Source organism: Orycteropus afer, unplaced genomic scaffold (assembly GCF_000298275.1).
Source record: "Orycteropus afer afer isolate SDZICR_OR568_19922 unplaced genomic scaffold, OryAfe1.0 scaffold00199, whole genome shotgun sequence".
NCBI lineage: Eukaryota > Metazoa > Chordata > Mammalia > Tubulidentata > Orycteropodidae > Orycteropus > Orycteropus afer.
In genome coordinates, this window is record NW_006921786.1 from 6,081,895 (window position 1) to 6,094,672 (window position 12,778).

At 41.4% G+C, this 12,778-nt stretch overlaps 1 protein-coding gene across 1 annotated transcript in view; it reads left to right on the forward strand.

The window, feature by feature from the left end:
* Nucleotides 1-12,778, forward strand: part of ARHGAP44 (Rho GTPase activating protein 44) — a 294,933-nt gene that overhangs the window by 155,211 nt on the left and 126,944 nt on the right. The window lies entirely within an intron of this gene.

Consider the following 12,778-nt stretch of genomic DNA (forward strand, 5'->3'; position numbering starts at 1 on the left):
AAAAAAAAAAAAAACAAGACTCCAGGAACTGACTGAATACCCATTGAGATATTTCAACAAATGGATGCAGCATAGGGGGCCTTAGTCACTTATGCCAAGAAATTTGGAAGAGAGCCTGGTCACCTGACTGGAAAAGATTGATAGTTGTGCCAATTCCAAAGAAAGATCATCCCACAGAATGTGGAAATTATTGAAAAATATCATATGGAAGTAAAATTATGCTGAAGATAATTCAACAATGGTTGCAGCAGCATATAGAAAGAGAACTTCTAGAAATTCAAGCTGGATTCAGAAGAGGACGTGGAATGAGGGATATTATTGCTGATGTCAGATGGATCTTGGCTGAAAGCAAAGAATACCAGAAAGATGCTTACCTGTGTGTTATTGACTAGGTGAAGGCATTTGATTGTGTGGATCATAACAAGTTATGGATAATATTGCAATGAATGGGAATTCCAGAACACTTAATTGTGCACATGAGAAACCTGTACATAGACAAAGAGGCAGTTGTTTGAATGGAACAAGGCGATACTGCATGGTTTAAAATCAGGAAGGGAGTGCCTCAGGGTTGTATCCTTTCACTGTAATTATTCAGTCAGTATGCTGAGCAAATAATCTGAGAGGCTGGGCTATATGAAAAGGAACATGGCATCAGGTTTGGAGGAAGACTCATTAACACTCTGTGATATGCAGATGACACAAATTTGCTTGCTGAAAGTGAAGATGACTTGAAGTAATTACTGATGAATATTAAAGACTACAGTCTGCAGTATGGATTACCCCTTAACATAAAGCAAACAAAAATCCTCACAACTGGACCAGTAAGCAACATGATAAATAGAGAAAAGATTAAAGTTGTCAGGAATTTCATTGTACTTGCATCCACAATGGAAGTAGCAGTCAAGAAGTCAGATGTCATATTGCACTGGGCAAATCTGCTGCAAAAGACCACTTTAAAGTATTAAGGAGCAAAGATGTCACTTTGAAGACTAAAGTGCGCCTACCCAAGCCATGGCATTTTCAGTCACTTCATATGCATGTGAAAACTGGTCAATGAATAAGGAAGACTAAAGTAGAGTTGATGCCTTTAAATTAGCCTTAATTTGAAATAGAAGGTCAGTGAAAAAGGGGAATATCGTCAATGATATGGATTGACAACTGTGGCTGCAATGATAGCTCAAGCATATCAAAGACTGTGAGGATGGTGCAGGACCAGATAGTATTTCATTCTGTTGTATATAGGGTCTCTGTGAGTCAGAGCCAGTTTGATGGTACCTAAGGACATCAGTATACTCAAAGTCTTACTTTGGCTCTTGATAACTTGTTTTAATTTCTTCAACTAATACTTGCATATGAGCAATTGATGCTATGTTCCACAGTCAGCCTCTGGCCTTGTTCTAACTGATGATGTTGAGTTTTTCCATCATCTCTTTCCTCAGATTTCAGCTGACAAGGTTCTCTTCTGTGTTGTGTTCGTAGGTGCTGTTAAGTCAGCTCTGACTCATAGTGACCCTGTGTACAACAGAACAAAACACTGCCCAGTCGTGCGCCATCCTCACAATCCTTGCTATAATTAAGCCCATCATTGCAGCCACTGTGTCAGTCCATGTTCTTGAGGGTCTTTCCCTTTTTCACTGACTCTGCACTTTACTAAGCATGATATTCTTCTCCAGGGAATGGTCCCTTCTGACGACATGACCAAAGTATGTGAGATGAAGTCTGGCCATTCTCACTTCCAAGAAGCATTCTGACTGTAATTCTTCTAAGACAGATTTGTTGGTTCTCCTGGAAGTCCATGGTATTTTTAGTATTCTTTGCCAACACCATAATTCAAAAGCATCAACTCTTTTTTGGTCTTCATATTCACTGTCTAGCTTTCACATGGCTATGAGACATTTCAAAACACCATGGCTTAGGTTAGGCAGAACTTAGACTTTACTGTGGTTACCTAGTGCTGCTCTGACAAGAATATACCACAAATGGGATGACTTGAACAAACAGGAGTTTATTCTCTTAACAGTTTGGGAGGATGGAAGTCTAAATTCAGAGTGCCAGACTCTAGGGGCTGTGTGAAAGCCCCTTGACCTTGGGCTTCAGCTCTACCTCCTAGTCCTGGCCCACTGAAGCTAGAGGCATCTCTTCATTCAGGCAGCTACTGGCTGCTGCAGCTAACAAGCCCAAACCAAACCAAACTCACTGCCATCAAGTCGGATCTGACTCATAGCAACCCATCCTTGGGTTTTCTGGCAGTATCACTACGGAAGTAGATTGTTCAACCTTCCTTCTGAGGAGTGGTTGGTGGGTTTGAACCTCCAGTCTTCTGGTTAGCAATCAAATGCCTTAGGTACTACGCCACCAGAACTCCCAACAAGCCTAAGTTTGACAAATAAAAAGTCACAGTCCTGATGTCACCAAACCATATTTCAGGCCATTGATTCAAGTCCATTGAAAGTCCCAAGTCGGCAGAGCATGGAAGGCTGCTGAACAATGACATGGCTACATGTAGGGTTCAAGCATGCCATAAGCTAGAGACCATTCCCAAAGCAGTTTTTTATATGTGGGAAGCAGACCACATACCCAAAGCAGCTACTCAACTGTTCCAATAGATTCCAGCATGGAGTTAATTACCAGGCCCAGCAAAGTTGACACACAAACTTAACCACCACAGTCTTCAAAGTGATATCTTTGCTCTTCAACACTTTAAAGAGGTCTTTTGCAGCAGATTGTGTAGTCTTGTATAGTCACCATTCATGTTGTTGAAAAAAGGTATTTGCAAGGAATGTCTTTGGTCTTGAAAATTCTGCCATACGATCTTCAGTGTCATTTCTATCACCAAGACCATATTTTCCAAGAACTGGTACATCATCTTTGTTTTCAGCTTTTGCAGTCCAGTCACCAGTTAATATCAGTGCATCTTGATTGCATTTTGATCAATTTTAGACTGCAGAAGTTGGTAAAAACTTCATCATTGATATTAGTGGTTGTTGTATGAATTTGAATAATAGTCATATTAACTGGTTTTCTTTGTACTTGTATGGATAATATTCTATCACTGACAGCATAATACTGCAGGATAAGATCTTGAAATGTTTCTGACAATGCAATGCCATTCCTCTTCAGTTGCATTCCCAGCATAGTTGACCACATGATTGTCCAGTTGAAAATGGCCAATATCAGGCCATTTTAGCTCACTAATATCTTGTTGTTGTTTGTTGTTATATGCCGTTGAGTTGGACCCGACTCATAACGACCCCTCCTTGGGTTTCCAAGGCAGTGTCACTATGGAAGTAGATTGCCCCATCTTCCTTCCGAGGAGTGGCTGGTGGGTTTGAACCACCAGCCTTCTGGTTAGCAATCAAGTGCCTTAGGCACTGTGCTACCAGAGATCCTCACTAATGCCTAGCATATTAATTTTTATGCATTTCATTTTATTTAGAAGGTGATGTTCCTTTGTGTAGCTTTTCTCAAAACCCAAGACCATTCTGGGAGCAGTAGATTTACAGCAGTGCTGCTCTTCTCCTGCAGCCATCTCCCAGAGTCCACCAGAAAGTTTTTATGGTAGCAGGGGATTTCCAGAAGCCCTGTGTGGCATTAACTGCAGGTATCATGTATCATGATTGTTCATACATGCCTTTTTTATTTACAGTGGTGTGTTTGTATGTGTGTGTGTACATGTGAAAGTTGAAAGAGTGCAGTCTCAGGAACATGAAAGGAACTATGTGGGTTTTATCTTACATGTTTTATAGGTCTCTTTTAATAATCTGCATATCTTGTTTTAATTTCCTTGAATAGAAACTGTAAGGTTGGGTTGCTGATGCTGAGAGAAACCAGACCAGAGAAATAGAAAAGAAGAGTTTATTTAAGAGATGCAGGCATCAAAGCAAATGGACTGACCAACTGACAATTGTCTTAGTTAGGGTTCTTTTATCCCTCTTTCTGAACTCCTCATTTCTTTGTCTCGGGGTTTAAGACGTCATAGGGTTTAGTCAGCCAAATCCTGCAATCAGCCCATTCTTTCCTTTTGGTCAGTTCAGTTTGTTTCTTCCTTGTGGTTATGGTGCCCCTAAAAGATAACTTTTTACAGGAGCCAGACAGTAGTCATTAACTATTTTCAGAAGTGTGATAGTCTGGAGTTTTTTCTTTAACATTCCGTTTTGGCTGAGAGTAAATTATTGTGAGGTTTGATTTTATTAACCTTTCAGAAACAAAAACCAGAATATGATTGGGCAGAGAGGTATAGGATAAAGAGTTCTGTACTAAGAGTCAGAAGAGCAGGTATAAAGAATCAGATCAGTTAGATCTGTAACTGTGGTCAAGTAATTTAATCTCCTAGGATAACAGTTGCTTCACCTGAAAACAGATAGTAACAACATTTATAGATTGATCTGAAGAGGTTGTATTGAATATCATATGAGATAACATTTGTCATGGTCTTCTCATACTGCTTTTCAAAAGGAAACTGATGCCTTAACTACTTGTGTCTGCCTCTGAATTAATAAAAAGAATAGGGCTGTTTTCCAGGACCAGAAATAAAACAGGTTAGTCTATCAGAGAAACAAGGGTTCCTTTAGTTAATTTAGTGCTTCCAAAAACTTCAGTTCATATGAATGAATGTTGCATTTGGGCTTATGTATTTTTCTTTTTTTTTTTAACTGAGTCACATTTTCAGAACAAATTTATTTTAAAAAGAATTTTTATATCATTACTATGTTGGTTAAGGTTATATGTTAATTTGTCTGGGCAGTGATTCTCAGTGGTTTGGCAGTTATATAATGATGAAGTTATCCTCTGTTTTCTGATATGATACAATCACTTCCATGATGTGATTTGATGTGATCAGCCAATAAGTTGTAAGGGGGGTTTCCCCAGGGGTGTGTAGCATGTATCCAATATATGTGGACATTCTGGCAGAGCTGACTGGCTTTTGCTCACGCTGGATCCTCCATCTCCCTTGTCATCATCTGACTTCTGTTTTTGGAACTTGAGCCAGCGGCCTGCCATATTACCTACTAATCTTAGGATTTGTCAACCTCTGCAGCCTGTGAGCCAGCGGACTCCTATCTAACTTGCTGATCTTGGGATTTGTCAGCCTCCTCAGCCTTCTATCTCATCTGCTGATCCTGGATTTGTCAGCCTCCTCAGCTGACTGCTAATCTTGGGTTGGTCAGCCCTTACAGATACATGAGTCCAGAGAAGCTTTCGGTCTGATGTTTAGTTTAACCCACAGATTTGGGACTTGCCAATCTTTACAAATGCATGAGCCATTTCCTTGGTATAAGTCAATCTGTGTGTGTGTGTGTGTGTGTATTATATACTTTACTATTTTTGCTTCTCTAGAGAACCTAGTGTAAGACATTTGGTAGCAAGGGTGGTTTTAGAGAAACAAAATCATGAGTTTTCTAAATTTATTCTCAAGTCTGACTAGTCTTAAAGTCTCTGATGATTTTGCCTCCAGTAGTAAAGAGGCACACCTAATAAGTGCTGTGAGGTGAAAATATTAATATACAAAATATCACCAGCAATAGATCAAGTATTGGTGAGAAGAAAGACTCTGGATGATAGCATGTTTAATACTTTACTACAAGTTTGTCAGAATGAGAAGTATAGTGGAGCTGGTTAGTTGGTCCTACTTTTGCTAGACAGAATAGTGAAAGAAAGAAATTAACTCAGAGCTTCAGAGTCACAGCTCAAGTGCCCCATAAAAAAACATGAATGTTACCACTTGTGCCATGAAAGAAAGCCTTTTTATCTGATTTTTATCTGATATCACAGAAGACCAAACTCAGAATGTTATTGTAAAAATGGCTGAATTCCCCACCACAAATAGTGTCTGAAGTTAAAGTGAGTGGATTGATCAGGAAGAAATGGGATCCTGAAACTAGGGATGGGGACACATGGGCAGATAATCAGGAAGCTGGGGATACTGCGGCAAGTTGCATTGAATTACTTCTGCCAATAGAGCTAGCCCTCTTTCTCTCATCTGGAGAGATTACTCCATCTTTGTTTGCTAAACTACTCTCCCATGTAAAACCATTATCCCTTCCACCCCCATCTGATGAGATTAACTAAGAAGAGTCTTTGTCTGAAATATTGCCTGGGGTATCACCTGAGGCAGTTGCCTTACAAAACATTGCTGAATGTTCCCAGGATCCACCCTCACCACGCATTTTTGCTTCTAGACCTATAATTAGACTTAAGTCCTAATGAGTTCCAAAAGGTGAAGTACAAATTGTGATCCAAGAGGAGGTATGCTACATTCCAAAAGAACTGCTTGATTTTTCTAATATGTACAAACAGAAACCTGGAGAATGTGTGTGGGAATGGCTATTAGGGTGTGAGATAATGGTTCAAGGAACACAAAATTGGATCAATCTGAGTTTATTGAAATGGGCCCACTAAAAATGGAAACTTCCTTCATTCAGTTTTTCAGATTCAGAACTTAGGAAAGGACCTAATAGTTTATTTGTTTGGTTCACTGAGGTGTAAATTACGTGGCCTGCATTAAATCAAGTTAAAATAACAGGACTGCCTTGGTAGACTGTAGAAGAAGATATCCAGAGCCTTAGGGAAATTGGCATATTAGAGCGGATTTATCCACATGTGGAATGCCCAGAGGATATATACCTTTTACCATAACTGGTGAGGAACAGATTTGTTAAGGGGGCAGGAGACCCAGCATCCTTGAAGACTGCTGTGATTGCCATTTTATGTAATTAAGATTTGACAGTGGGAGCTACCATAACTGAATTAAGACACTTAACTACAATGGGCCTGATTGTGCCCTGTGGTGGTAGAGGCCAAGTGTTGGCACTTAATTGACTAAGACAAGATGGATGTGATTATTGTAATATACAGCAGAGTCAAAGCAGTAGCCAGAATTGTCTGATTTATATGGATTTAAGGCATTGAGTACTTTGGCATGGTGTCCCTAGGTGTGAAGTAGATGACAATTCTGTCAAATATTTCTTGACCTGCACAAGCAGAATAATTCTAGGTGAAGTGAATGGTAGTCTAACTCAAATTGCCAGAATAGAGAGTCATGACCCCTCAATCAATTCCCAGAGTTAAGCTGGTTTATAGACCCACACCCCTTAAATGAAGGGGAGTCTGGTGCCCTTGAAGAAGGACCCCACTAAACCACCAAAAATTTATACTGTGAATCATTCTCCTGACCTTTCCCAAAGAGATCTATGGCCTTTTATGAGAGTGACTGTTCACTGGAGAAAAGGAAATAATCAGACTTTTCAGGGATTACTGGACACTGGCTCTGAATTGACAATAATTCCAAGAGACCTAAAATGTCACTGTCGCCCACCAGTCAGAGGAGGGGGTGTATGGAGGTCAGGTTATTTAATAAAATGTTAGTTCAGATCCATCTCATAGTCGGTCCTTGAACCCATCCTGTAGTGATTTCCTCAGTTCCAGAATGCATAACTGGAATTGGCATACTCAATAATTGATAAAAGCACAAATTAGATCCCTGATACATGGATTAAGGGCTGTTATAGTAGGAAAACCCAAGTGGAAGGCATAAGAACTGCCCTTGCCTAGGAAAATAGTAAACCAAAAGCAATACTACATTCCTGGTGAGATTGCAGAGATTAGTGCTACCATTAAGGATGTGAAGGTTACACGGGATGATAATTCCACCTAATCCCCATTTAGTTAGCCTATTTGTCCTGTGCAGAAACATATAGTTCTTGGAGAATGACAGTGAATTATTGTAAACTTAACCAGGTGGTGACTGCACTTGCAGCTGCTGTTCCATATTTGCTTTCATTGCTTAAGCAAATTAATATTTGTGTCTGTTGGTGCCTGTATGCACCTCTTGAGCTGGCCAATACCTTTTTTTTACAATTCTGATTATGAAAGATCACCAGAAGCAGCTTGTCTTTAGGTGACAAGGTGAGCAATACAACTGGACTGTCCTACCTCAGGGGTATATCAACTTTCTAGCCCTATTCTGGTGGTGTAGTAGTTAAAGCATTTGGCTGTTAACCAAAAGATTAGTGGTTCAAACTAACCAGCTCTTCTGTGGAAGAAAGATGAGTCAGTCTGCTTCTGTTAAGATTAACAGCCTTGGAAACCCAATGGGGGTCGTTATGAGTCAAAATCAACTCAATGGCAGTGAATTTGAGCCCTGTGTCATAATTTAATTTAAAGATACATTGATCACTTTTACCTTCCACAAGACATCACACTGGTCTATTACATTGATAATATTATGTTGATTGGGCCTAGTAAGGAAGAAGTATCAATGACTCTGTAGACATTTTAGTAAGATATTTGCATGCTAGATGGTGGGAATTAATCAGACAAAAATTCAGATGCTGTCCACATCAGTGAAATTTCTCGAGGTCCACTTGTGTGGGGCATGTTGAGATATTCCTTCTAAAGTGAAGGATGAGTTGCTGAACCCCACCCCTCCTATAACTAAAAAAGAAGCACAATATCTGGTGGCCCTGTTTGCATTTAGAAAACAGCATCTTCCTCATTTGTGTGAGTTACTCTGGCCTATTTATCAACTCAAACAGTTGTTAGATTTGAGTGGGACCCAGAACAACAGAAGACGCTGCAACAAGTTTAGGTTTCTCTGCAAGTCACTTGGGCCATATAGTCTGGGTGATCCAATGGTGCTTGAAGTGTCAGTGAAAAGAGAGATGCTGCTCGGAGTCTTTGGCAGGTCCCTATTGGAATCAAGGAGATCTGGTAGCATAGTGCCTAAAGTACTTGACTGCTAACCAGAAGGCTGGCAGTTCAAACCCACCAGCCTCTCCTCGGAAGAAAAGTTGGGCAATCTACTTCCATAGTGATACTGCCTCAGAAACCCAAGGATTTGGGTCTGACTCGACAGCACATAACAACAACAACAACGATTGGTGAATCATAGCATAAAGCCTTAGAATTTTTACACAAAGACCTGCCATCCTCTACAGATAAGTACTTTCTTTTTGATTATTAACTTTGGGGTTATTACTGGGCCTTAGTAGAGTATGAATGCTTAACCATAAACAATGAAGTTACTATGTGGCCTAAGCTGCCCATCATGAACTAGGTGTAATCTGACCTACCGAAAAAAAGACCAAACTCACTGCCATTGAGTTGATTCCGACTCATAGTGACCCCCTTTTGGTTTCCAAGGCAGTAAATCTTTATGGAAGTAGATTGCCCAGTCTTCTTTCTGCAGGGTGGCTGGTGAGTTTGAACCACCAACCTGCTGGTTAGCAGTCAAATGCCTTAGGCACTATGCCACCAGAGCTCTTTATCTGTAGAGTCATAAATTTTGACACATGCAGCAGCACTCCATCATGAAATGGAAGTGATATATATGACATTGGGCTCGAGCAGGATCTGAAGGCACAAATAAGTTGCATGAGGATGTGGCCCAAATGTTAATAGTTTTCACATTGTCTTCACTCTTTCATTCTGCACCTGTTGCCTCATGGGGTGTTCCTTATGATTAGGTAAGTAAGGATGAGAAAAAACATGCCTGGTTTACAGATGTTCTGCCTAATATGCAGGCAATACTCAAAGCTGGGCAACAGCAGCACTGCAACCCCTTTCTGGGAACTCTCTACAGAACAATGGTAACTGTAGATCCTCCCAATGGGCAGAAATTCAGGCAATACACCTGGTTGTTCACATTGCTTGGAAGGAGAAATGGACAGATGTAAAATTGTATCCTGATTCATAGCCTCTGGCCAGATAATTAACTGGATGATCAGGGACTTTATTGAAAAATTGGTGACAAGGAGTTATGGCAAAAAGGTATGTGGTTAGAGGTACCTACATGGGCCAAAGAAGGGAAGATACTTATTGTCTTGTGAATACTTTACAAAGTGTGACCTTGGTAGAGGATTTTAATCAATTAAGTATATAGGATGGTGTTATCTGTGGCAACCAGTCATCCTCTTTCCCCTAACCACTCCTGTCATTACCCAATGGGCTCATGAACATAGTGGCCATGGTGGCAGGGATGGGGGTTATGCATAGGCTCAGCAACATGGACTTCCACTCAACAAGGCTGACTTGACTACAAGAACTGCTGAACGCCCAATCTGTCAGCAGCAGAGACCAACACTGAGTCCCCAGTATGTAACTTTTCCTCAGAGTGATCAGCAAGCAACCTGATGGTAAGTTGATTACATTGGACCACTTCCATCATGGAAAAAGGAGCATTTTGTTCTTACTGGAATAGACGCTTACTCTGGATACAGATTTGCCTTCCCAGCATGCCATGCTTCTGCCAGAACTATTGTCCGTGGACTTAAAAAATGCGTTATCCACCATCATGGTATTCCATACAGCATCGCTTTGAACCAAGGAACTCACCTCACAGCAAATCAAGTGCGGCGATAAACACATGCTTATGGTATTCACTGGTCTTAATGCTGTCCACTATCATCCTGAAGAAACTGATTTGATAGAATGTAGGAATGGCCTTCTAAAGGCACAGTTACATCACCAGCTAGGGAGTGCAAGATTGCAAGATTGGGGCAGTGTTCTTCTGGAAAGTGTACATGCTTTAAAGCAGCCTACAATATATGGTGCTGTTTCTCCCATAGGCAAGATTCATTGATCCATGAACCAAGGGGTAGAAGTGGAAGTGGCAACACTCACTGTTACTTCTATTGACCTAGTTGCAAAAATTTTCCTTCCTGTCCCTGGGGCCTTGTGCTCTGCACATCCAGAGGTATTATTTCAAAAAGGAGTAATGCTCACACTGGGAGACACAACCCTAATTCCACTAAACTGGATGTTAAGAATGCCACCTGGCCTCTTTGGGCTCCCCATACCTCTGTGTCAACAGTCAAAGAAGGGAGTTAATGCATTGGCTGGTGTGATTGATTCTGATCACTAAGGGGAAATTGGATTGATAATAGCTCTGCTGGCATAATGCCTAAGGCATTTGACTGCTAACCAGAAGGCTGGCGATTCAAACCCACCAGCTGCTCCTCAGAAGACTGGGCAGTCTACTTCAGTAGTGATACCGCCTCAGAAACCCAAGAAGGGGTCGCTTTGAGTCGAATCCGACTCAACAGCACAGAGGTTTTTTTTTCAAAGGCAGTAAAGCACAGAATGCCTGGAATATAGGAGATCCCTTAGGACATGTCTTATACTATCATGCCCTATGATTAAAGTCAATGGAAAACTACAGTATCCTAATGCCAACATTAATATTGATGACCCATACTCTTTAGGAATGAAAATTTGAGTCACCTCAGCAATCAAAGACCCATGAACAGATGAGGTTCTTCCTGTGAGAAAAGAGTATATGGAATGGATGGTGGAAGATAGTTCAAAATACCATGTACAGCCACAGGACCAGTGGCAGAAATGAGGAATATAATTGTTTTCAGCATTTCTTCCTTGTTTTGTTATACTTGTATATGCGTGTGTGCATACATGTGTGTGTGTGTGTGAGTATACACACCAAACTCACTGCCAGTGAGTTGATTGCAACTCATAGCGACCCCTCCTTGGGTTTCTGACGCAGTATCTCTGTGGAAGTAGATTGCCCAATCTTCCTTCCAAGGAGTGGCTGGTGGGTTTTAACTACCAGCCTTCTGGTTAGCACACACACACATACACATTGTGGTGATTATGTTTTTGTGTGAAGTTGGCTGGGCCTGGTTGAGTGGCTGGGCAGCTGGTGGTAGTTATTCCCCATGATGAGAATGGCAATCAGCTCCATGGTGTGATCTGCCACAAGCAGCTGAGTAGTTGCCTTTGGGATATGGTCTGCTTCCTGTATATAAGGAGAAGCTTCGGGAATGGTCTCTAGCCTATGGCATGCTTGGACCCTGCATGTAACCGTGTCATTGCTGAGCAGCCTGCCATGCTGTGCCGACCTTGGGACTTAATTTAATGGCCTGCTGTGTGGTTTGGTAACATCGGGACTTGTCAACCTTGGGCCTTAACAGCCTCAGCAGCCAGCAGCTGTTTGAGTGAAGAAACACCTCTAGCTCCAGTGGGCCAGGAGCAGGAGGCAGAGCTGGACCCCAAGGTTGAGGGGCTTTCACCCAGCCCCTAGAGCCTGGCACTTTGAACTTGGACTTAAAGCCTCCAAATTGTAAGAATAAACTCCAGTTTGTTAAGACCATCCCATTTGTGGTATATTCTCGTCAGAGCGGCACTAGGTAACCACAACACACATGCATATATATAAATATACATACATATGTATATATACACACACACACACATATATGTTGATAGATAGGTAGCAGATAATGTTTGTATTCTTCCTCCTTTATTACATTGTTGTTGTTGTTGCTAAGTGCCGCTGAGTCGTTTCCAACTCATACTGACCCCATGCACAGCAGAACGAAACACTGCCCGATCCTGTGCCAGCCCCACAATCCCTGCTGTACTTGAGCCCATCATCGCAGCCACCATGTCAATCCATCACGTTGAAGGCCTCCCCCTCTTTCGTCAACCCTCCACCATACCAAGCATGACATTCTTCTCCAGGGAATGGTCCCTTCTGACAACATGACCAAAATAGGTGAGACAAAGTCTGGCTATTCTTGCTTCCAAGGAGCATTCTGGATGCACTTCCTCCAGAACAGATCTGTTAGTTCTTTTAGCAGTCCGTGGTACTTTCAGCATTCTTCGCCAACACAACTCAAAAGCATCAACTCTTCTTCGGTCTTCCTTATTCATTGTCCAGCTCTCACATACATACGAGGCGATTGGAAATATTATGGCTTGTGTCAGGTGCACCTTAGTCCTCAAGGAGATATCCTTGCTCCTCAGCACTTGAAACAGTTCCTTC